The sequence below is a fragment of the Zingiber officinale genome, chromosome 10A (genome assembly GCF_018446385.1).
Source record: "Zingiber officinale cultivar Zhangliang chromosome 10A, Zo_v1.1, whole genome shotgun sequence".
NCBI lineage: Eukaryota > Viridiplantae > Streptophyta > Magnoliopsida > Zingiberales > Zingiberaceae > Zingiber > Zingiber officinale.
The window spans coordinates 48506810-48530299 of record NC_056004.1 but is presented as its reverse complement, the minus strand read 5'-3'; the positions used below and the strand labels follow the sequence as shown (position 1 = coordinate 48530299).

The 23490-nt window shown below is 40.3% G+C and overlaps 1 long non-coding RNA gene across 3 annotated transcripts; it reads left to right on the top strand.

Moving 5' to 3' along the window:
* The first annotated feature begins 13107 nt into the window (after positions 1–13107).
* On the top strand, positions 13108–14581 carry LOC122028158. Of its 3 annotated transcripts, XR_006124661.1 has the most exons (4): positions 13119–13541; positions 13626–13965; positions 14232–14302; positions 14410–14581. It is a non-coding gene; the product is annotated as an uncharacterized LOC122028158 (long non-coding RNA). The 3 variants fall into 3 exon arrangements; XR_006124662.1 differs by lacking the exon at positions 14410–14581 and having other exon boundaries at positions 13121–13541; positions 14232–14355; XR_006124663.1 differs by lacking the exons at positions 14232–14302; positions 14410–14581 and having other exon boundaries at positions 13108–13541; positions 13626–13728.
* The last annotated feature ends 8909 nt before the right edge of the window (positions 14582–23490 follow it).

The following is a 23490-nucleotide window of genomic DNA, read 5'->3' as shown; positions in this document are numbered from 1 at the left end:
AGTGCTTTGATTTTTAAATGGATTAAACCCATCAGCAGCGAGTCCCAATCGAACGTTTCTAGGATCAGATGCAAATTCATAATGATGATCATCAAATTCCTTCCATGCACGAGAATCAGCTGGATGCCATAGATTTCCATCCGAAACACGTTTTTTGAAATGCCACTGCATATTTTCAGACGTCTTGGATGACATGAATAACCGCTGCAATCTTGGTTTTAACGAAAAATACCAAAAGACTTTGGCTGGAATTTTAACCTCGAGACGTTTTTTCCACCTTTATATGATCTTCTTGATGATTTCTATAAATTTTTCCATCTTGAAAGGTTACACACTTTGCAAACCTGTTCATTCTCACTTTCCCCCAATAAATCATGCAATCATTTGGACAAGCGTGTATTTTTTCATAATGAAGTCCTAAACTAGAAATTAATTTCTTTGCTTCATAAAATGACTTAGGCACTTGAGCTTCAGAAGGAAGTACTTGACGAAGGAAGTCCAACAATGCTATAAATGACTTATCACTCCATTTTCCATTAACTTTCAATTGAAATAACTCAACAAGGAACGACAGTTTAGAAAACTCTGTGCACCCGGTATATAGCTGTTGTTTCCCTTCCTCTATTAGTTGATAGAAATCTTTCACATTAGAATTCATCGGTGTATGACTCGTTGATGCTCCAATGTAATTTTCATTACTTGTAGATCCTTCATGCATTCCAAATGCATCATGCAACATTTCTTGTATCATGGGTTCATGGCTAGTTACTTCAGAAACTTGTTGCACCGAATCGTGAAGTTCTTTGTTATCATGATCTTGTACAATTAGTTTTTCTCCATGAAAATTCCAGATGTGATAATCTTGTAAGATATCATTTATCATCAGATGTTCGTGTACTGTCTCACGATCATGACTCAATGAGTTTATGCATTTGCAACAAGGACATGGTCTCGTGACATTTGGAGCCGCATCACCAAATGCATAACGTAAAAAATATAGGATTCCCACCCGATACTCAAGACTGCCATGTGGCGCAGCCATCCATTGCTTCTGCATAATTTGATGTTGTTCAATAATTTATAAAAGTTAATACATTGAAGCAAGATTTATCAAAATTAAAGAAACTTCGTAGATAAAATTTCAAAGAACTCAATAAACATATATATAAATACAATTCCTAAATATAAAAATGAAGCTTAGCATCATAGACACGCTGTAAGCAAACTACAATAATAAAATTGAAAGATAATACGGATAACTTGCAGAAAAAGACAAATTAAATTAAGGGATTCATTGGAAAAAATTACAAATCTACCAGCCAACACAAATAAAAACATAATCGATTACAATTTTTATCACCATTAACATATATGAACATTGTCACCGTACGAAAACTAAACTAAGAAATTACCTCGAGAAACAAAAATCAAAGACGATTTATGATGTTGATGTCGAAGGATGATGCTAGGGTGCAATTAATCTGATGTGTCGCTAGAATAGAGAGGATCGTTGGAACATAGATGGTCGATAGGAAAGAGAAGGTCGCTGGAACAAAGAGGGTCGTCGAAATAGAAAGGTTTGCTGGAATTGTGAAAATAATATGAGATGCGAGCATGTTTTTTTATTAATCTCGTAGGGACCCTTTAGAAGCGGTCATAAGTAACCTTTAGAAGCGGTTTCGAACTGCTCCTAAAAGAAACTTATAGGAACGGTTCTAATAACCGATTCTATATGTATCAAATAGCAACGGTTTATCAACCTCTTCAAAAAAACTCAACTGAAGCGGTTTTAAGAGCGGTTAAACTTGACCGATTCTATTGGGTCTGCTTTTACAAGCGCTTTATCAACCGCTGCTAATATTGCGGTCCTAATGTCCAATTTTTTTGTAGTGGTGGCTCCTCTCCCAGCGAGATAGCCAGTCGGATTTGTCCGACCGGCTGAACTTCGTTGCCCGTAAACCCGTAGAGGGGGGTCGTCATGGGCAGCAGCTCGGCCCGATTAATTTGTAGTTGGTCGAAGGCCTTTTTGAATATGATATTGACCGAGCTTCCTGTGTCAATAAAAACGTGGTGAATAGTGTAGTTGGCTATTACCGCTTTGATGAGGAGAGCATCATCATGCGGCACTTCGACTCCCTCCAAGTCCTTGGGCCCGAAGCTGATTTCAGGTCCGCTCGCCCGTTCCTGGCTACAGCCGACCGTATGAATCTGGAGCTATCTTACGCTTGCTTTCCTTGCTCGGTTGGAATCGCCTCCAGTCGGCCCGCCCGCTATAATGTTGATTTCGCCTCGGGAAGTGTTATTTCTATTTTCTTCTTCCCGAGCGGACGGTCGGGGCCGCTCCCTGGACATCCGAAGATTCTCACGCTTGGGAGTATGATGCTGCTCAGAAGTCTGTCTTTGTCGGCGGTCGGGTAAAGTCCGGTCGACTTCATGAGTTCTCTGTCGCCTATCGGATGATGGCGACCGGCGACCGCCACTCCGGGGAACGGGATGAGCGATCAAGGGAAGACTCCGACAATCTCTTGTGTTGTGCATGTCCGTCCGGTGGAATGAGCAAAACATCGGGGTCCACACCCTTTTCTTCAGTCTGGGCCATTCTGCAGCTACCTCTTGTACATGGGACCTAGCATGGGAGGAGCGGATTACTTCGGCCCTCGGTCCTCTGGGTGGCTGATGAGCAGCGTGCGGCTTCCGCTCGGCAGGAGGAGCCCTCTCGGTTGGAGTTTCCTTTTTTCGGGCCGCTTGGGCTTCCTCCACGTTGATGTATTCGTTGGCTCGGTGTAGCATGTGGTCGTAGTCTCGGGGCGGCTTCTGAATGAGTGATCGGAAGAAATCCCCATCCACAAGGCCTTGTGTGAAGGCATTCATCATGGTCTCCGAGGTGGCCGTAGGAATATCCATGGCCACCCTGTTGAACCGCTGGATATAAGCTCGGAGCGATTCTCTGGGCTCTTGCTTAATGGTGAATAAACTCACACTAGTCTTCTGGTAGCGTCGATTGCTTGCAAAATGGTGGAGGAAGGTCGTTCGGAAGTCTTTGAAACTTGTGATGGATCCGTCCGGAAGCCTCCGAAACCACCGTTGAGCCGATCCCGAGAGGGTGGTAAGAAAAACTCGACACTTCACTCCATCTGTGTATTGATGCAGGGTAGCCGTGTTATCGAATTTACCCAAATGGTCGTCCGGGTCAGTGGTTCCATTGTATTCACCGATCACCGGGGGCACATAGTGCTTCGGCAGAGGGTCCCGCAAGATGGCCTCCGAAAACTGACGGTTGATCCGCTCGGGAGAAGCGTCCGCTCGGGGGGCTTTGCCTTTTCTACTGTCTCATCTCGATACTTCATCTGAAGAAGATCCTCGATCACGGTTAACTGCTGCGGCTTCTGGAGGTGTGCAGAATAGAGCCCGGTCGAATGGAACCGTGGCCGGTGGTGCTTCCGCTCGGCCACCTGATGCTGATGTTGCTTGCTGCTCAATCCGCTCGGCTTGCGACTTTTGTCTTTGTTCCACAAGCTTAGCGGATCTGCTCTCGATCAAAGCGTCGAGCTCCTCTGTGGAGAGCATCACCGAGTGCGGTCGTCCAGCCTCGTCCATTGCTTCTGATCGGATGCAGGAGCGTTCCCACAGACGGCGCCAAATTGATCTTGTCCGAAAGCTGAATCAACGGACGCTGGGCACGTGGCGCTCTCCGGTTGCTGACGTAGATCTTCGGCCACTTGAGTAAACTTCCGGCGAACCTGCAAAAAAAGTTGGCCCGGGAAAGGGTTCCCGGCGGCGACCCTCCGACGCTCAAGTCAGAAAGATGAACAGTAAGAAAGTGGCTCCAGGGATCCTTGATTGCATACCTCCGGTGAAGTCTAATGGCCTTTATATAGAGCCACGGGAACTTGGTGCACACAAACCAAGATGTACACGTGTCCTACACCATACCGCAGCATGGGATTGTCAAAAAAGCATGTCTGCCACCATACTGCTACAGTCTGAGCGTCTCCTTGATGGGACAGCAGAACCTTTTGTCGTACGATACTGAGTGTGGTCCGATTTTCAAACATGCCGGTTGTCAGCAACAGGGGTTACTGAGATGACGTACCCGCTGTCCCATACTTTTTGACTTCCTCTTCCCGGATCGGCCATCAAGCCGCTCGGCCAGAATATTCGCCTTTGGTCCGGCGTAGGTGGTTGTCGGTCCGGGAAGGTTCAGAGTCGTCGCCTGCTCGGCTCTCATAGCCCGACGTCCTGGCCGAGCGGACAACCGCTCGGCCTTCACTCCTGATTTGCAACGCGACCGAGCGGACAAATTGATCCGATCGGCCATATGATCTTTTTCCCTTGGAAATTTGAGCTCACGGCCAGATGGTTGTTCTCTCGGGTGAAAATCATTGCCTAGTGATCGGCCTGTCCCGCCCGCTCGTCGAACCCATGGGGTTGACCCCCCTTTGACTGTTGACCTCCACGCGTCGTTGACTTTTCCCTCATGAAGGTCCCCCGGCCTTACCACCTGATCAATCTATTTGAAAACCAAATACACAGAGGCAAACCCTAGCTCTGATACCAATTGTTGGTTAGTCCTAGGAAGACCGTACCGGTTCCACTGTACAAAAATTTTGAACAAGGTCTGAGCTTTTTCTAGCTACCATGTGTTCTTTTAAATTAAACTTGTATTGCCTGTGGAACTTAACACGTTTGATACAAAGTTTAACTTATATGTTCCTTTAGGTTTAGATTTGGATCTCCTGCGGAACTTAACACGTTTGATCCAAATCCACCCATGTTATTAATTTCATTAAATATTAATTTTCAAAATTGGGTTCCAGGACTGCAAGGCGAGGCACATGGCCTTCTTGGATATGGGAGCAACCACCACCGCCTAGACAAAGCCTTTTAAGGAAAGCTAATATTTAATTTCCTTAAATAACTCTAGGTTAACCAAAAGGAACAATCGAAGCACAAGTTCGAAAAAGAAAAACAAAAGAACACGATTCGAAACATAAATTCAAAAATCTAGAATCTAATGCCTCTTGTGTTTGGAATTCATACAAAAGAAATACAATTAGTATGATACGGAAATTAATTACTAATTATACCTTCCTTTGTAAACTTTAATGACCTCTTGATCTTCTACCGTATTCCTATTCTAACCTCGGACGTTGTGTGGGCAACGATCTTCCGAGATGAGAACCACCATGTACCTTCTTCTTCCTTCTAGGTTTCGGCCACCATAAGCTCCTCCAAATATGAAGAGGTTCGGCCACCACCAAGCTCCAAGGGATGCTAGAAATATCACCTCCTTTTCTCTTCTTCTTCTCCAAGCAAGATCCGGCCACCACAAGGACTCCAAGGAAGAGATGAGGTTCGGCCAAAAGATGGAGAAGAGAGAAAGAGGAGGGGCCAGCCACACCAAGGAAGAAAAGAGAGGAAGAAAAATAGAATAGAGGTTGTTATCTTGAAGGCTCCTCTACCTCCTCTTTTATAATCCTTGGTCTTGGCAAATAAGGAAATTTTAATAAAAACTTCCTTAATTCTTTTGTCATAAAAAGGAAAATATATTTAATTAAAAATAATTTTATTTTCATTATTTTAATGGCCAGCCACATTAAAATCTTCAAGCAAATAAAAATTTTAAACACAAATTAAAACTTCCTTATTTGCTTCCAGAAATTTATAAAAAAAATTTCCAATAATTTTGTCCCTTCATGGTGGGTTATAAAAAGGAATTTTATAAATTAAAATCTCTCTTTAAACTTGTGGATGATTTATAAACAAGGAAAATTTAAAATCTTCCTTTTAAAAATATATCTCCACGACAAGAAAGATTTTAATTAAAACTTATTCTCCTCTTAATTCCATGTTGACACATCAGCAAACTTCTCATGTTGATTTAAATTTGCAAACAAAACCAAGCAAAAACGTGAACAGAACTTTATCACGTTTGTTGACTTAATTGCCAAGCAAAACCGTGAACAAAGCTTTCTCACGTTTTAAGCAACTCATGTTGACTTAATTGCCAAGCATAAAACGTGAATTGCTTCTCATGTTGATAAGCAACACCAACATAAGTTGATGTTCTGTTCACGTTGATTTCAACAATGTGAAGCTTACTTAGATAGCAACATCAACTACATGAATTAGAAGATGGGCTTAGATGGATATAAGACTTTATATAGAGGTTACGATAGGGACCGAGAGGAGAAATTGATTTTGGTCTCCCGATAAAATTAAGCATCCCGTGTTCGTCCCGAACACACAACTTAATTTTATCAATAATAATTCATTCCACTAAAGAACTATTATTGAACTACCGCACCAATCCCAAATTACATTTTTGGGCTCCTTCTTATTATGAGTGTGTTAGTCTCCTTGTGTTTAAGATGTCGAATCTCCACTAATTAAGTGAGTTACTGACAACTCATTTAATTAATATCTTAGTCCAAGAGTAGTACCACTCAACATTATCATCATGTCGGACTAAGTCCACCTGCAGGGTTTAACATGACAATCCTTATGAGATCCTCTTGGGAACATTATTAACCTAGATCACTAGGACACAGTTTTCTTCTATAATCAACAACACACACTATAAGTGATATCATTTCCCAACTTATCAGGTTTATTGATTTATCGAACTAAATCTCACCCATTGATAAATTAAAGAAATAAATATCAAATATATGTGCTTGTTATTATATTAGGATTAAGAGCACACACTTCCATAATAACTGAGGTCTTTGTTCCTTTATAAAGTCAGTATAAAAGAAACGACCCCTAAATGGTCCTGCTCAATACACTCTAAGTGTACTAGTGTAATTATATAGTTAAGATAAACTAATACCTAATTACACTACGATCTTCCAATGGTTTGATCCTTTCCATCTTGGTCATAAGCTACTGTTTTTAATTTATAAAGAACCGATAACACAATCTTCTATGTGTGACACCACACACTATGTTATCTACAATATAAATTAATTGAACATATACATTTGGTATATATAAATGTAGACACTTGACCAATGTGATTCTTATAAATGTTTATACAAAAGCTAGACTTTTAGTATACACTCCAACAGACATGGCATTGGATAAGGATTGGATGATTAACTTGAAAAAGGATGAGAGTTGACCGACTGATGTGGTAGAAGGGCTGGTCAAGAATAAGAACCGAGTTAACAACATGGTGGAAGACTCTCGTCGATGAGATGATGAGGTGAAATGGGAGTGGCCCATGATGGATCAGTAGAGCAATCCTAGGGATTGATTGACCAAAAAATTAGATTTGGATCCAGTTTCTACGATGATTAATACACAGATCAAGTGAATCAGTAGGCTAATCAAGTGATATCTATGCACCTTTAAGCTGTACACAGTTTAGAGTGTTGGGGGAGTGGTTGCCACGAATAGAGCGTTGCATTCTTTCGTCAATGCTATGATCTCGAACTCTCCTTTCTTTCATCTATTGGACATGAAGTCCTTCAAAATTTGGAAAACTTAGCCATTTGTTGAAGCGTGTCAATCAGAGGGACTTCAATTCAAATCTCTTTGACCTTTTTAAAAAATCTACTAAATTCTTCATCCTTCTTGGTCATATCTAGTCTTTGTGGAAAAGAAATTGTTTGACTTTGTTGGGGAAGTGGAAGAGTCCCTTCAACCTTCTTGGTATTCTCCTCATCTCTTAGATCTGAACTGAGTTAGTTGTGGGAGGAGAGGGCTCTTCTTGAATGTCAATCCCTTTTGAAGCAGTCACTCGGGAATCTCCCAAGGTCCGTCCACTTCAGAGTTCCATTCTATTGTAATGCTCCACTAGATTTACATCAGGTTTGCCTGGGAATGCTCCTGGTGTTCTTGAAAAAGATGAAGCTATCTCGGTAATCTGGCTATCTTGCATCATTTGGTGCTTTTCAATGTTATCCATTCTTTGCGTAAGTCACTTGATTTCATTCTTCATTTCTTTTTGTTCAGCAAGAACTTCCTCAAGCAACTTTTTTATCCTGAATAGTTGATTGTCTTGTGGTGGTCATTATTGATAGATTTGTTGTCTCTATTGGCAACCTGGTCTTGCCCCCGTGGATGGTCCTTGATCTTGATTGTTTTGATAAAAAAATTTAGATGATTCTTCCACCCAAGGTTGTATGTGTTAGAATACAAATTGTTTTATCTCTGATTATAACTCACTATTGAGTCACACTGCTCAAGTTGATCAATTTGTGTAGAGATGGCTCCCAAAGGGTAATTATCTTGAGCATGATCCGTACTTTCACATGTTTCACATACACATACAATTACGTTGACCATATTAGTTCCCATGTTCTCAAGCTTTTTAGTCAGAGCATCCAATTTTATTGACAGTAAAGTGATTGCATCCACATCAAACTTTCCTAATGCTTTAATTGGGTTTTTAGTGAAAGAGTCTCTACATCTTTTGGATGCCCACTGATGATGGTTTTGAACTACACTTTCTATGATGTCTTTGGCTTCATCTAAGCTTTTATTCATCAATGCCCCTCCAGCTGTAGAATCCAATGACATTTTTGTGTGATAGTTGATGTCGTTATAAAAAGTGTGTAGAACTAGCCATTTCTCAAGCCCATTATGTGGGCATTGCCTGAGCATGTTTTTGAATCTATCTTATTCTTCAAATAATGATTCTGAATTTGATTGTCTGAAGCTTGCTATCAAATTCCTCATATAGGCAATTTTGCTTGGAGGATAGAATCTGTCAAGAAATTATTGCTCGCATTACTCCCAAGATGTGGTGCTATTAGTTAGCAAGGAGTTTAGCCACTGCTTGGCTCTATCTCTTAGGGAAAATCCAAACAATAATAATCTCACTTCTTCTGCTAGAACTCCATTCATCTACATTGTCCTACAAATTTCATAAAAAACTTCCAAGTGTTGGTTCGGATCTTCATGTGGTCCACCTCCGAATTGATTTTGTTGAATCATTGTGATTATTGTAGGCTTAATCTCACAATTATTGGTTTCAATTGGTGGTATGTTGATGCTAGACCGAAGCCCACATGTATATGGCACTACAAGAAATTTTAGATTTAACCACACCTAATATACAACAGTTTTTCGAGAAATTGTTGTCTTTTTGCCATTTAACAACGGTTTTATTGAAAACCGTTGTTGTTCACCATAATTTTTTTTAAATGACAACGGTTTTTAAAAAACTGTTGTCTAATGTATGTCAAAGACAATGATTTTTAAAAAACTGTTGTCTAATGTATGTCAAAGACAACGGTTTTAAAAAACTGTTGTCTTTTAGCGTTGCTTACATGATAATATACAACAGTTTTATTAAACTGTTATCTATTGAATGTTGTTGAATCCCAAAAAAATAATAGTTTTTTTTAACTTCACGAAAAAAAACTCACGAACAAAGAGTTTTTTTGTTCGCGTGAGGCTAGGTCACCACTGCCGATTCCCCTTTCCCCTCCTTCCCAACCCGACGCTGATCCTCGCCGCCTATCGACGCCGCAATACTTCTTCTCCCCGCATTCATACATAACCACCAGCCAAGAGTTACTCAACGTCGGCTGAAGCCTCATTGAGTCGTGCCTTGCTCCGATCAACGCCATAGCTGCCGTTGCCGAGCCCTAACTCTTCCCCGATGCCGAAGCCACAAGGAAATCGATCGCGCTAGCACCAAGCGTCCACCGCCGGCTAAGGCTCTTCTCCACTGATCACTGGAGTCCATCCGGAGATTTCTCTTCTCCTAGAGTCGCCGACCCTGCATTGGTGGATCTCCGGTTAAGAGGGGTTTGAACCCTAGATCTAACCTCCTGTGGCGCCTCTCTACACATCGCAGCTTCGACGATCGAACCAGGTTTGCTCTAACCGATCTTTACTCTAGTGTTGGCATTGCCCTATTCCTCTGTCCCAGCTCACCGCCACAATAACCTCCCGAGCCCTTGATAATTAGCATTTTGATACATTATTTCTACCCTTAATTTTCATGTTTTAATCCTTTCATATGATTAATTGTTGATTTTTATCATGTTTATTAAGTTGGATTTATATTATGAGTTTTGTTATAATTCTTCCTATTTTTATGAATTTCTACTTATAATTGTGCACTTTTATTTTCTAGGGATTGAGCTCAAGTTGATCCAAATTGAACCTAAAGACTTGAGTCAATGAGAAGTTCAATCTGAAGAAATTTGAGTCATTGGATCAAATCTAAAGCAAATTAAATGAAAGATTCAGATCTGATTAATTCTAACCGTTCATCAAGATCTGGTTGATTTTGGCCAATCTGTGTAGATCTGGCGTGATCTGAGCCGCTCATCTTGATCTAGCCATTCGGACCATTCAATGGGTTTCAGTTGATCTCGACCGTTCACTCAAATTTGATCTCAGCCACTCCTTCGGATCTAGGTTGATCAGGACCGTCGGATCGCATTTGGGGGAATAAATCCACAAAGCAAGCATTTCTGATTAGGGCATCGCATCTTCTCCCGTTCGGCTCCTTCTCACGCGACTATCGTTTCTTCTCCTTCACCGACGGCCGGCGGCCACCTCCACTCAACCACCGCTACCGACCGGACACCATCTCCTTCCTTCTTCTATTCACACCGCAGCCAAGGAATTTTGCCTCTACCGCTCAGTCTTCTCTCTATTCGCAACGTCCTCTGTGTTCGCGTCATTTCTTCCTCGCGCGGGCTAGGGTTCGTGACAGATTCAACAGGCGACTTCATTCCTCCGAGTTCTGAGTTCGAGCAGCAACATCTTCTCCAGATTTGGTCAGCACAGCAGACTTCAATTCCAGCACTACTTCCTTCATCCGGACCAGATTTGGCCAGTCACAACTCCACCTTTTCTTCCACAGCAGTCTTCAAGTTCGATCAGTAATTCTTCAACAGATCTAGACAGCTTTTGTTTGTTGCAGTTTCTTCACTTGATTCGAATTGATAGTGATGTTTCTTTTAGTTGATTGTTTGATGCTTGTATTGAGTTGTTCTCCCTTGTTTTAGATTTGTACGTACTCATGTCATTTCGATTTATGCTCATAAGGTGTTCGATAAAATGTTTCTTCCAACAGTAGGTTTAAATTCGTGCACTTTATTTCACTTAATGTTTGCTTGTCTTATCTTTTGCAATTGCTATAAGTTTTGTTCTTCATTTGAATGCAATTAGGCTAGGGTAGATTAGCTTTCTTTAATGCTCTAAGTTACATTCCATGCTTAGTTTCATTACATGCTTACTTTATGTTGTCTTTAATTTCCTTGCAATCATAGTTTAAGTTAGACTAGGTTTTCTTATTTCCATCGTCTTTCATTTACTACGTAGGTTCATTTAATACTTTTCTCTTTCATTCCTTAGTTTAGTTCCGTTAATGGTCCTTTGCTTCTGACTGATTAATATCTTTCTAGTTCCTTTGCTTTTTGAATTTTGGTGTATATACAAGATCCAATGATTTTAAATCACATTTTTAGATTTGACTTAATGTGTAGTGTCCATCTCTATTCAGTCCCTTTGTAGATCAAGAATGTCATGCTATAGAATGTACCTCTTTTTTATTGGAGAAGATGATTCTGTTTCCATTTTGATATCAAGTTCATAAGCAAGGTGTTGCTCTTGGAAGATCTGTTGACTTGATAAAGTTTGATGGTTATGACCAATTGATCGAGGAGTTAGATCAGCTATTTGAATTCAAAGGAGAATTGATGGCTCCAAATAAAAATTGGATGATTGTATTTACTGATAATGAGGATGATATGATGCTTGTTGGAGATGACCCTTGGCAGTAAGCATGCTTCTACATTCCTAATGTTCTTCTCTTATGTATATATATCTTCCATTTTCTATGTATAAAGTGGATATGTTGACAACTGGTGTTGTATAATTTTCTACAGGGAATTTTGTGCTATGGTCCGTCAGATTTTTATATACCCAAAAGAGGAGGTCCAGAAGATGGATTCAAGTACCTTGAACCCAAAAAATGAAGATTGTCCTGATATGAAAGAGAATGTCAAGGAAACAAAAGGAAGTCAATCTGTATCATCATCTAATTCAAAAAACTCATAGGCTTATGTAAGTAGGAATCTCTTTTTGTTTAATATAAATTATCGTGATAATCATTTTATCCCATCATTTCCCAGGTTATTGAGATGTTTTATTTGAAAACTATGATAGGTTAGGTCCTTCTCCATTAATTCGACATTTGAAAGATAACTCCAACAGTTAATCCCCGAGTACTTCATACTCATATTACAGCTAGTCAAGTATTTATATATGCAACATGTTATCTGTCAACGAAAATTAAACTGCATCCTTTGCAAGAAAGACTAACAACTAGAAAAATAGTTCAATATCGCTACTAGTATTTCATGTTTGGAAATTGATTTAAGCGAGAAGTTTGCAGGCTGACAACATCTTTGCCATGTGCAATTCAATCTTTGTAGGATCTTGAAGCACAAACAAAGTGATTGTTTGTGCTTTATCTAAGTGATTGTTTGAACAGTTTTATAGCATGCATCTTGACAATTAATATAATTTTGAAGATTACTATCAAGGAAGAATGTTCAAAGGAAAGTAAAGGCTAAGTAGAAGATCATATAATTAACTACAGGGTAGGTTTCCGTAAGAATTCAACTTTTTCTTGATCTATTCTTATGTAGTCCATGGTACACATTAAAGATTTCACTGTAGCTTATTTTCAGTATTCTAACATGTAAATTAATACACTTCTGTGGATCCTCCAAACAATCTAAGTTGTGATGGATTGATATCCCTTTATGTTCCAAACCTTTGTTTTTTTTTTTTGAGCTTGTAATTTTCATTGCAAACAATCCATATGGTGTATGAATTACATTCAGTCCAATATAAACTTAGCACTTTCGCTTCAGAGGCAATTTATGGGTTTTATTCTACAATCATGTTTACTAATTGATCAGATTGATTAAGAAGGGTGTTGGAGTAGCTTGGTAAATTTGTTTTGCTAGGTTATGATAAATTAGCATTCAGCAGAAAATTTTATAACTTCCACAACAGAAAATTTCATGTTATTTGCCTACTACCAATGCAGTTTAACTGATTTATAGCATAAATTATAGAAAATTGGTAAACTGGCTGGACCTGCACTTTAAGGAAGACAAGGTACTTATAATGTCATAAATTATAGATTCTGCTTTCTTAAATTCATGCGTATTAATATTGTACACTGCTTCTTACATTCTTCCTAAACTTAGTTTCTACATTCTAGTATCATTTGTAGTCTTGCCAAGTAAACCTTATATGAAGACCATAATATTGAAGTTGGCATAAATATGTTTGGAAAAGAGTAGTAGAATTTGGCCTTGAGCAAACATATAATAAATGGAATGATACTGCATTCTAATTCTGTTATATCTTGCAAATTTAAGTGTGTCGCCCTCCACCTGTAGGCTTTTACATACTTGCTCTTTCTTGTTTGCATTGTTCATCTCGCCAATAGTTCTCTTAGAACATCAAGAACTATTTGGCTTTTTGATTTGCAGCTTAAGCCAAATCTTGGCCAAGAGAAAGATCCGATGGCAGGAATTATGGATTTGATGAAGGTGATCTATCTATCCTCTATGCTTCTCTATTGCCCTCTGAGTTGTTGTATTCAAACTCGGATAGTGATTTTAATATATTTTCAGAACATGTATGAAGAAGGCGATGATGAGATGAAGCGGACGATTGCCAAAGCCTGGTCTGATGCAAGATCTGGAAAAACGGCTGATCCACTAAAAAATTACCCATGAAAATAGGAGCACGAGGATGGTTTTATCTTTAACCATTCCAGCACATCTTTGTTTATTCAGCTGACAACATGAACTTTGACTGTTGAACTCGTTTTAGCTTTTTCATTATGCTATAAATCGTTTATTTGTTGAACTCTCATTATAACTTCCACAACAGAAAATTTTATGTTATTTGCCTACTACCAATGCAGTTTAACTGATTTTACATTGACTGAACAAGGTTGATTTTATTTAGGTATCAAACTCTCCCATTTGTTTTAGATATTACATGTCTTGTTTGTTAATTTCTCCAAACCATTATTTCTCAATTTGTTAACAAGGAAACTCATGTTAGCATAGTCATGATCAGAGCCTAATTATAGTTTACAATTATCTGAGTGTTATTGATTAACTGTTCTGTCCTTTTATTGATTAAGTGTTCTGTCCTTTCTTCTGGTTCTTTTTTTTTTAAATTTGTGCACTCATTTAGATGGTTTATTATTCTTGTTGTGATGAATTCAGGTCTAGTGAAAATACTGAAGAAGTATGACAAGAGAACAGGAGCACTTATCAGGCAGCCCTTCATCGAAAAGGTGCTGCAGCAGCCATTCTTTACAACTGATCTCCTATACAAACTCGTGAAGGAGTGTGGCTATGCTCGACCACCTCTTCCCCAGCAACAGCCTATCAATTTCAGCAGAATGCGACGGACAAAATGGAGTGCCAAAGCCGGCACAATCAGGTGGGAGGGTTCCGGAGTTGGAGGAGATTAAATATATGCAGAGCTTATACATGAAGAGCACCGTAGCAGCGCTGCGGTCCTTGAAACAGATTAGGAGCAAAAGTTCAACAGTCAAAACAGATTAGAAAATCTCGTGTTATATTGTTCTACCTTTGTTTTAATAGTGTTATCATTTTGTTGGTTGCTTATGAAATTTTATTGGTTGCTTATGAAATTTCTTCAGAATGTTATAGATATTATTTTTGAATGTTAGAAAATTGTATATTAAATTTTATTTTGAAATTTAGTATTTTGAATGATTTATAATATTGGAAAATTGTGTATTAATTTTTTTTTTTATCTAAAAAAGACAACGGTTTTTCACCGTTGTCGTAGATAGTTTAAAACTGTTGTTGAAGACCCTGTTATTAAAGGTAGACGCTCAAAGACAACGGTGAAAAACTGTTGTCTTTGAAGGAAAAGACAACGATTTTTCACCGTTGTAAAACTGTTGTCTTTGTCTTCAAAGACAACGGTTAAAAACTGTTGTCTTTGGGCACCCCTTTTAACAACACGACCTTTAACAACAGTCCGAAAGGGGCTACGATAACGGTGAAAAACCGTTGTTGTAAGGCTTTTTTTCTTGTAGTGTGGTGCTGCGTAATCCTTTAAATGTTTGTTTGTCATTTCTGAAAATTCTTCTTCTTCTTCATGTCTTTATAGGTTTCTTCTTCATTAGTACGTTCTATTAATTTTGGGATCAAGAGGTAATAGATCTCCTACAATGTTAGACTTGCGCATGCAAGAACAAGAATACAAAAATTCCAAATGTAAACTTCCAAGTGCAGAGGGAGAAAACAGATTTTTTTTAAAAAAAGTATTTTTAGAATCAAAATGCTGAAATCTAAAGTGCAGAATTTAAATTGCAAAAAGAAAATTGCTGGAAAAGAAGTAATAATTGCAAGATGAAATTGTAAAAATAGAATCACAGAAAATATTTACAAGATAAGAGAAAGAAAAACAAGTTTACGCTAACTCGAATAATTATCAAATAATATTATAAGCACAGTCCCCGACAACGGTGCCAAAAACTTGTTACGTTCCCACATGTACACGGATATATCGTCAGTAATACAAAATATATTGAACCCATAGGGACTGGTTATAATCACTAGCGATTTCTCGCGTAGAATTATTAAACAATTGGCTAAGACAAGTTACGTGCTAGGTAAAAGAAACAAAGTTTAGAACAAGAAAGAGAAAGAGGAACTTAGTTTTGGGGGGCGTTCTAGGAGTTCAGTTTTATTGTGATGTTTATCAATGTAAGACAGTTCACCAATTCACTATCTTTAATTCACATGCATTTGTAGGAAGCTGTCAGTTCTCCCTTACAGAGGACAACTAGCAGGGTATTTAGATCATTATCTCTAGCAATTAAATAGGAATGATTTCTATGAAATCCATTAACAGATTACCTCTATCACTAGAGCCCCTCAGTTATACATTACAAGAACACACGTGCTACTCAATAAACATAGAGATGAGGATGATAATTGCATACAACTGCCCACTTCCATGTATGGACTTGCTTCTCCTTTTAAGGTGATACCCTAGACATCGGTTAATGGGTTACCTCTATCACTAGGGCCCCTCGGTCATACAATCTAGGGTATCCCTCTATAGGAACTACAAATTTGCACAAATATTCAATCAAACATGGGAATTAAGCCCAAACACATGCATTCACATAAGATCAAATATATACAATGTCACGCCCCGGGGGAGTCCCTGTCCGAAGAAATTTTGGCAGCATCTCCCCTGTACAGCTGACAATCTGAACCATTTCTACAGGCATAATATACCTCAGCCACAAGTGGCTGGAATATACACACAACCACGCAGTTTATATGCAGCATACTCGGCTGATACAATAAAAACACAACCACACAGTTATATTTAAAACTAACAGGCCACTCGGCTGTACCAGAACCAAACACAGTGGAAATACAATGGATAACACATACAAACTAAAAACAAAGACTGCTAGCTGGCTAGGCTTACACCACATAACAGAACAACACTCCAGAAACAAAATTGGAGCACAAAGCTAAATACACTGATACATAAAACAAATAAAACATAAATGGAAACGGTAAGTCTTCTGATGTGACGTGGGAACCGACAGGCAGGATACTCCAAGCGACTCCATAAACAACCTGGTACCTGAAAAAGATAGTATCCACGGGAGTGAGTTCAACAACTCAGCGGATACCTAGTTGACATGTGTAGTAAACTATAACAAATAGTAATAGCTATGGAGTACAGTCTCCTGGACAAAAGCTGGAAATGCACAATAGAAAAGGCTGAAGAGAACTGTACTCACCAGGGCCTCCTATCAGAATAGTCAGGTCGTCAGACCGAGAGTATCATAAATCCTGTATGCATGTCAAACATATGCATCCATCCAAATGCAGCATATAAATGCAACAAACACAATCAGTAAATGCATAAATGCATATGATGCCAATGGCATGGTCACCCCTGACGCCAGTCAGCCATCTCACACACGATGGTGAGACCGAGTGGGTAGGGGTGTGACAACCGTGCACTCTACCGTCACTGCTCCTGATGAGTGACCGAGTGGACGGGATGCTGTCGAAGTACACCTATCCTCCTATCCCAAATCATAAGTGGGGGAGCACAATGCTCTCATCTCCTGGTACACGATGACGGGGAGGAATCTCTGCCAGCTACCACGCTGCGTCGTACTACCCATGAGAGGACCAACGGGGCCTAACAAAGTCCAACCATCTGTCAGCTACCATGCTGCTACACTAAACCAGCGGAGCCTAACAGAGCAGAACTGTCTGCCGGCTACCACGCTGAGTCACCGGACCAGCGGAACCTAACAGCAGAACTGCCACACATCTGCCTGATATACCACTAACCAATGAGTGGTGGTGTGTGAAGATCTATGTAACTGGCAATGTGCTCAACAATAATGGAGTCGACTATCGCACAGCATGCAATCATGCAAGATGGTGCATGTCACTAAGCATGGAAATATCCTGAACCTATCCATAGATATAAAATGTGTACCCTATCATCAATGGATTAATATGAAGATCTAAGGTACATAGGTCAGATAAGGTATCAAAAACCTAGATCCTGAACATAATAAACACATGGTTGTGTCACTACTCCTCTAAGCATGTATAATCAGGTAGGTACTAACATGAAGTACATAATAGGTAAACAAAACAAGCATGTAACAGGTATCAGGTAGTGACCAACCGAAGCAAAGACAAACATAATCATTACTAAAGGTTATAACCTACTAAACATATCGACACGACATTATCAAAGATAAGTCAAGGTACCCGCCTCAAATAGCAGGTCCAATCCAGTCAAATCCAACATCGAGATGCTCGTCTCGAATCAGAGTCCTGTAATACATGGTATTCAGATTTAGCTAATTATATATAAATAAATTAGGTAAATTAAATCCTCGAGAAGCTAACATAAATCCAGATCCAATTATAAACCCTAATTGAATCATTTAACTCCTCAATCGATTCTAACTAATCCATTCGAACTATGACTTGCAATAAGCATAATCAATCATAGCATCTTACCCGATTTAGCCCTAATTCAACACATATATCAAATCCCTACCCTTACCTCAAGTTCCACAGTCGTTCACAGCCATTAATTACTGCTGGCGAAGGGTCATTTGCTGTTGGAATCTACTTCTCTGCCCTAATCAAAACTGCTGTCCACCAAATCAAATATCCCTCAATTAGCAACAATCCTAGATCAATCACAACAATCAAATTTAGTTAGGGTTTACCCTAATCAACCACCTCTTCTCTGGTGTAAATCTCACTGCGGACGGCGGTGCTCGGTTGGAGACGACAACAACCCCAAATCAAAGAGGACTCTGGCAGATCAGATGACAATCGGACGAACCTGAGTGGCGCTGATCAAAAAAGGGCAAGTGATGTTCTGATCAAATCAGGGAAGAAGAATTGGACACTCAACGGCAAGGTCAAGTCCAGGCCAGATCCGCGACTGGGGAGGGGAAAGAAGGCCACGCAATGCCAGCAGAAGGGCTCGCGGCTGCTAGGATGACGGCGGTGGTGGCATCAGCGACAGGTGACAGGCTGCGATGACCGACATAGAGGAGTAGATGATCGACGGTGATGAATCAAGAGGCGACAAAGGGCTACGACAACAGATCAGGGAGAAGAGGAGCGTTGGCGTTGAAGAAGAGTGAGGGGGAAGGAGATTTGCCCAATTTCTTCCTTTGCCGAGGCTTTGTTTGCGTGGGAGAGGAAGCGCGAAGTGGAGCCAGTTGGGGGAGATGATCGGGTGCGGCCGGAAGAAGAAGGGGATCGGCGCCGAAAGGGAATAGGCACGGGAAAGGGCTAGGGCACGGGCACGCGAAGGAAAAAGAAAATAAAGAAAAAGAAAAACAAATGAAAAATCAAACTTTTCCTCGCTTAAATGGGGTAGCCTAAATAGGCTTTCCCGAGCCCCGTTTTTATCCCCGTAACCTGAGGCATACGAGCTCCGAAAAATTCAAGAAAAATTTCTATAAATTTCGAAAAATTCCCTTATCACTATTTGCTATTTTTTCGATAATTTACATTCTCCCCCACTAATAAAAATTTGATCCTCAAATTTCGTTATCTACCATAAGCAAGTAATAGCAAAAGCTAACACAGTATAAATGTTGAATGGAACTATAACTTACATACCTCTAGTGAAAAGGTGGGGGTATCGCTATCGAGCTCGGATCGTATCCTCGAGCTCCCAGGTTGCCTCCTCATCGGAATGATGATGCTATCCAACTTTAACCAGTCGGATTGTCTTGTTTCATAACTGACACTCTTTCCAGTCCAGAATCCATACCGGAACCTCCTCATAAGTGACGTCAGGCTGAACGGGAACTGAGATATCTGTCAGCACATGTGTCGGGTCGGGTACGTATCTCCTCAACATAGATACGTGGAATATGTCGTGGACGCCTGCCAGGGACGGTGGTAGTTCCAGTCGATAAGCTACTGCTCCAATCCTCTCCAGGATCTGGAAAGGGCCAATGTACCGCGGAGCTAGCTTACCTATGAGGACAAATCTCTTCACCCCTTTCGTGGGTGAAACTCGCAGAAATACATGGTCGCCAGTAGAGAACTCCAGGGGTCTGCGTCTCCGATCAGCATAACTCTTCTGGCGGTCCTGCACCTCTGACATCCTCCGTCTGACAGTACGGACCAACTCTGCCTCATGCTGAGCTCTATGAGATCCCAACAACTGGGCCTCCCCAACCTCATCCCAGAGGGTGGGTGTCCGACAAGGCCTACCATACAACGCCTCAACCGGTACCATCTGGATAGCCGAATGAAAGCTGTTGTTGTAGGCGAACTTCACCAATGGCAAGTGGTCCTCCCAACTGCCTCAAAAATCCAATACACATGACCTCAGCAGGTCCTCTAGAGTCTGAATGGTCCACTCTGACTGTCCATCTGTTTGCGGATGGAAAGCTGTACTGAATTGGAGTTGAGTGCCCAAGGCCTGCTGCAAATTTTGTCAGAATCGAGACGTGAACCGAGGGTCTCTATCCGAAATAATTGTCAAAAGGGACACCATGTAATCTGATGATCTCCCGGCAATACAGATCTGCCAATCGATCCAGGGAATCAGTCTTCTGGATCGCTAAGAAGTGTGCAGATTTGGTTAATCGATCAACGATTATCCAAATTGCATCATGGCCTCATCGTGTCATCGACAAACCCACCACAAAGTCCATGGTGATATGTTCCCATTTCCACTCAGGAATAGGAATCCGCTGAAGTAATCCGACAGGTCTCTGATACTCAGCATTCACCTGCTGACAGACAAAACATCTAGCTATGAATTCTGTGATATCTTTCTTCATGTCGTTCTACCAATAAGAATGTCTCAAATCTCGGTACATACGGGTACCGTTGGGGTGGATAGCAAATCTCGAGCGATGAGCCTCCTAAAGTAGCTCCTGTAAGATCGGGTGAGACTGAGGAACGCATATTCTGTCTCGAAAATATATAATAACCTCCTCATCTCGTGTAAACTCGATCTGCTGCTTGAAAGCTATCTGGCTGCCAATAAACTTCAAATGCTGATCACCGGCCTGGGCCTCTCGGATCCTCGTCCTGATCGACGACTGAGCAACTATGGTAACCAGAATACCCTACTCTGTCTGTCCCTGCTCCTGAAGGCCCAACTCGGAGAAACCCTGAACCAAGTATGTGACTGAAACTCGGTGGCAAGCCAAAGTCCCTCTGGACTTCCTGCTGTGTGCATCGGCAAACACATTAGCTTTCCCCCGAGTGGTAACTAATGGTACAATCGTAATCCTTCAGGAACTCCATCCATCTCCTCTGTCGGAGATTGAGTTCCTTCTAAGTGAACAGATATTTGAGACTCTTATGGTCCGTAAGAATCTCAAAGGTAATATCGTACAGATGATGCCGCCAAATCTTCAAAGAAAAAATGATGGCGGCTAGCTCCAATCATGTACTAGGTAGTTCTTCTCATACTCCTTCAACTGCCGAGAAGCATAGGAGACTACCTGGCCGTGCTGCATCAAAACAGCGCCCAAACCCTGTAGAGAAGCATCGGTGTAGAGTACGAATCCGTTCTCTCCAGAAGGTAAAACCAAAACTAGAGCCGACACTAATCTCCGCTTCAGCTTCTGAAAGCTGGTCTCACAAGCTTCTGACCAAGTGAACTTCATGCCTTTTCTGGTCGGCGTGTCAGTGGCATAGCTAGACGGAAGAAACTCTCGATGAAAGGTCTGTAATATCCTGCCAGTCCCAAGAACTGCGGATCTCCTGCACTGATTTCGGCTGTTCCCAACTGGTGACAGCCTCGATCTTCTGTGGGTCTATTGAAATACCTCAGCTAGAGACCTCATGACCTAGAAAACCGACTAAAGATAGCCAGAAGGCACACTGGTTGAACTTCGCGTATAGCTGATGTCGTCGAAGAGTCTCCTAGGCTATGTGAAGATGTTGTGCATGTTCCTCCTCGGAACGCAAATAGATTAATATTTCGTCGATGAAAATGACAACGAACTGATCTAGATACTCTATAAAAATGCGGTTCATCGAATCCATAAATATCGTTGGAGAATCGGTAAGCCCAAATGGCATTACCAAAAACTCATAATGTCTGTACAACAAACATTCTCAACCAGAGGTCCCCGATAACAAGTCCGAAATCTGATCACTAACTACAAATCACTAAAGAATAGATCATCTAATGTGAGAGCTACGCTCCATCACAAGAAATACTACATATGTGGGAGTAACGCTCTACCACCAACAATCCATAATATGTGGGAGTAGCGCTCCACCATAAACAACCCATAATATGTGGGAGCAACGCTCCACCACAAACAACCCATAATATGTGGGAGCAACGCTCCACCACAAACAATCCATAACATTTGACCTCTCATCTTAGTATCCAACTAGTAACTGCACAAATCACTCTACCACATATCACTGTGAGCAACCAAGGGTATCACAATCCAGTAAGCAAATTGAATCCATCGTCAACTCTATCAACATCGTAGTGGGTCACCCACTAATAGGAGAATTAGTTGACAGGGTAATACTGTAACGCCCGCCCTTTAGGTATGACGAGGTTACGGGAACATACATGCATATTAATCTATTTCTAAAGCAGCGGAAGTATTTATTTATATATTCTTTTATATTTTTAATTTACTTTTCTTTTAAACACCAATAACTAATTATCTAAACATTTATAATCATATGAGCATGTTAAGCATAATTTTAAATTTAAAAAGTCATGATATCAATTTCCAACATAAGCATGAATAAGTATTAAGAAATCATGCAAAACATTAACATAAGGTAGGCATAGTTCATATCAAGCATAAATTAACATAAGCAGGTCTTTTTCCTTAGCCGAGCCACCACCACACACATCTCTTGCCCCTCCTGCTGCTCCCTTAGTTTATCCATCCTTTACCTTTATCTGCGGTACAAGGAAAGTAAGCTATAAGCACACAGGCTTAGTAAGATCCTTTCCTACTCACAAAAACCATGTATCATAGCATAATCACATAAGCATATAGCATGGAGACATAATCATCTAAAACATCATATCATGTAAAAGTGCATCATAATATATCATATCATATCATTCTATATAAAAGCATCATGTCATATCATATCATATCATAACCTATCATATCATAAAAGTAAATGCAAGATATCTTTCGAAAACATGCGTCATGTCATATGCAAGATGTCTTTTTGAAAAATAATATCATATAATACTTAAATATAATCTCAACATGAGGGCCCGGCTATGTACTACATAATATAAATGCGCGCAATCCCTAGGACGGGGTAGCTAGTCCCGAACCTACTAGGGAACTAGGTCCGTACTACGTCCGTCGACCTAGGGGCGAACTAAGGAGCCCATCCCTTGGACACTAAGGTCCGATATAAGCCACATAAAAAGTAAAGTAGCATGTTATATTTACTTATCATATCATGAAGAGTGCTCTTAGTCCCAACTAATAGGGAAGCAACTCTTAGGCCTTTACTTGTCATATCATAAAGAGTGCTCTTAGTCCCAACTAATAGGGAAGCATCTCTTAGGCCTTTATTTGTCATATCATAAAACATGCATACTTGAGCATATAGCCCATCATAAGAGTCATTATCATACATGATTCATAAGCATACATAAATGAGCATATGACATATCATAGGGAAACATAATCATGCATGGAAAACATTAACTAGCATCTGCTAATTCATATCATAGCATGTGAGACACATAGTAAATCATAATTGGGTCTCTAACCCTAATTCCATGGAGTGGCCGAAACATGCAAGGTATTGTCCTAGGTTACAAGTAACATAAAAGCATTTGAACCCTAAACCAACTTCATAACACTTATCATAAGGAACATCATGAGCATGTTTAGTTTAGGTTCTAAGCTTCCTAGGTCTTTAAATCTTGTTATGGCCGAAACTT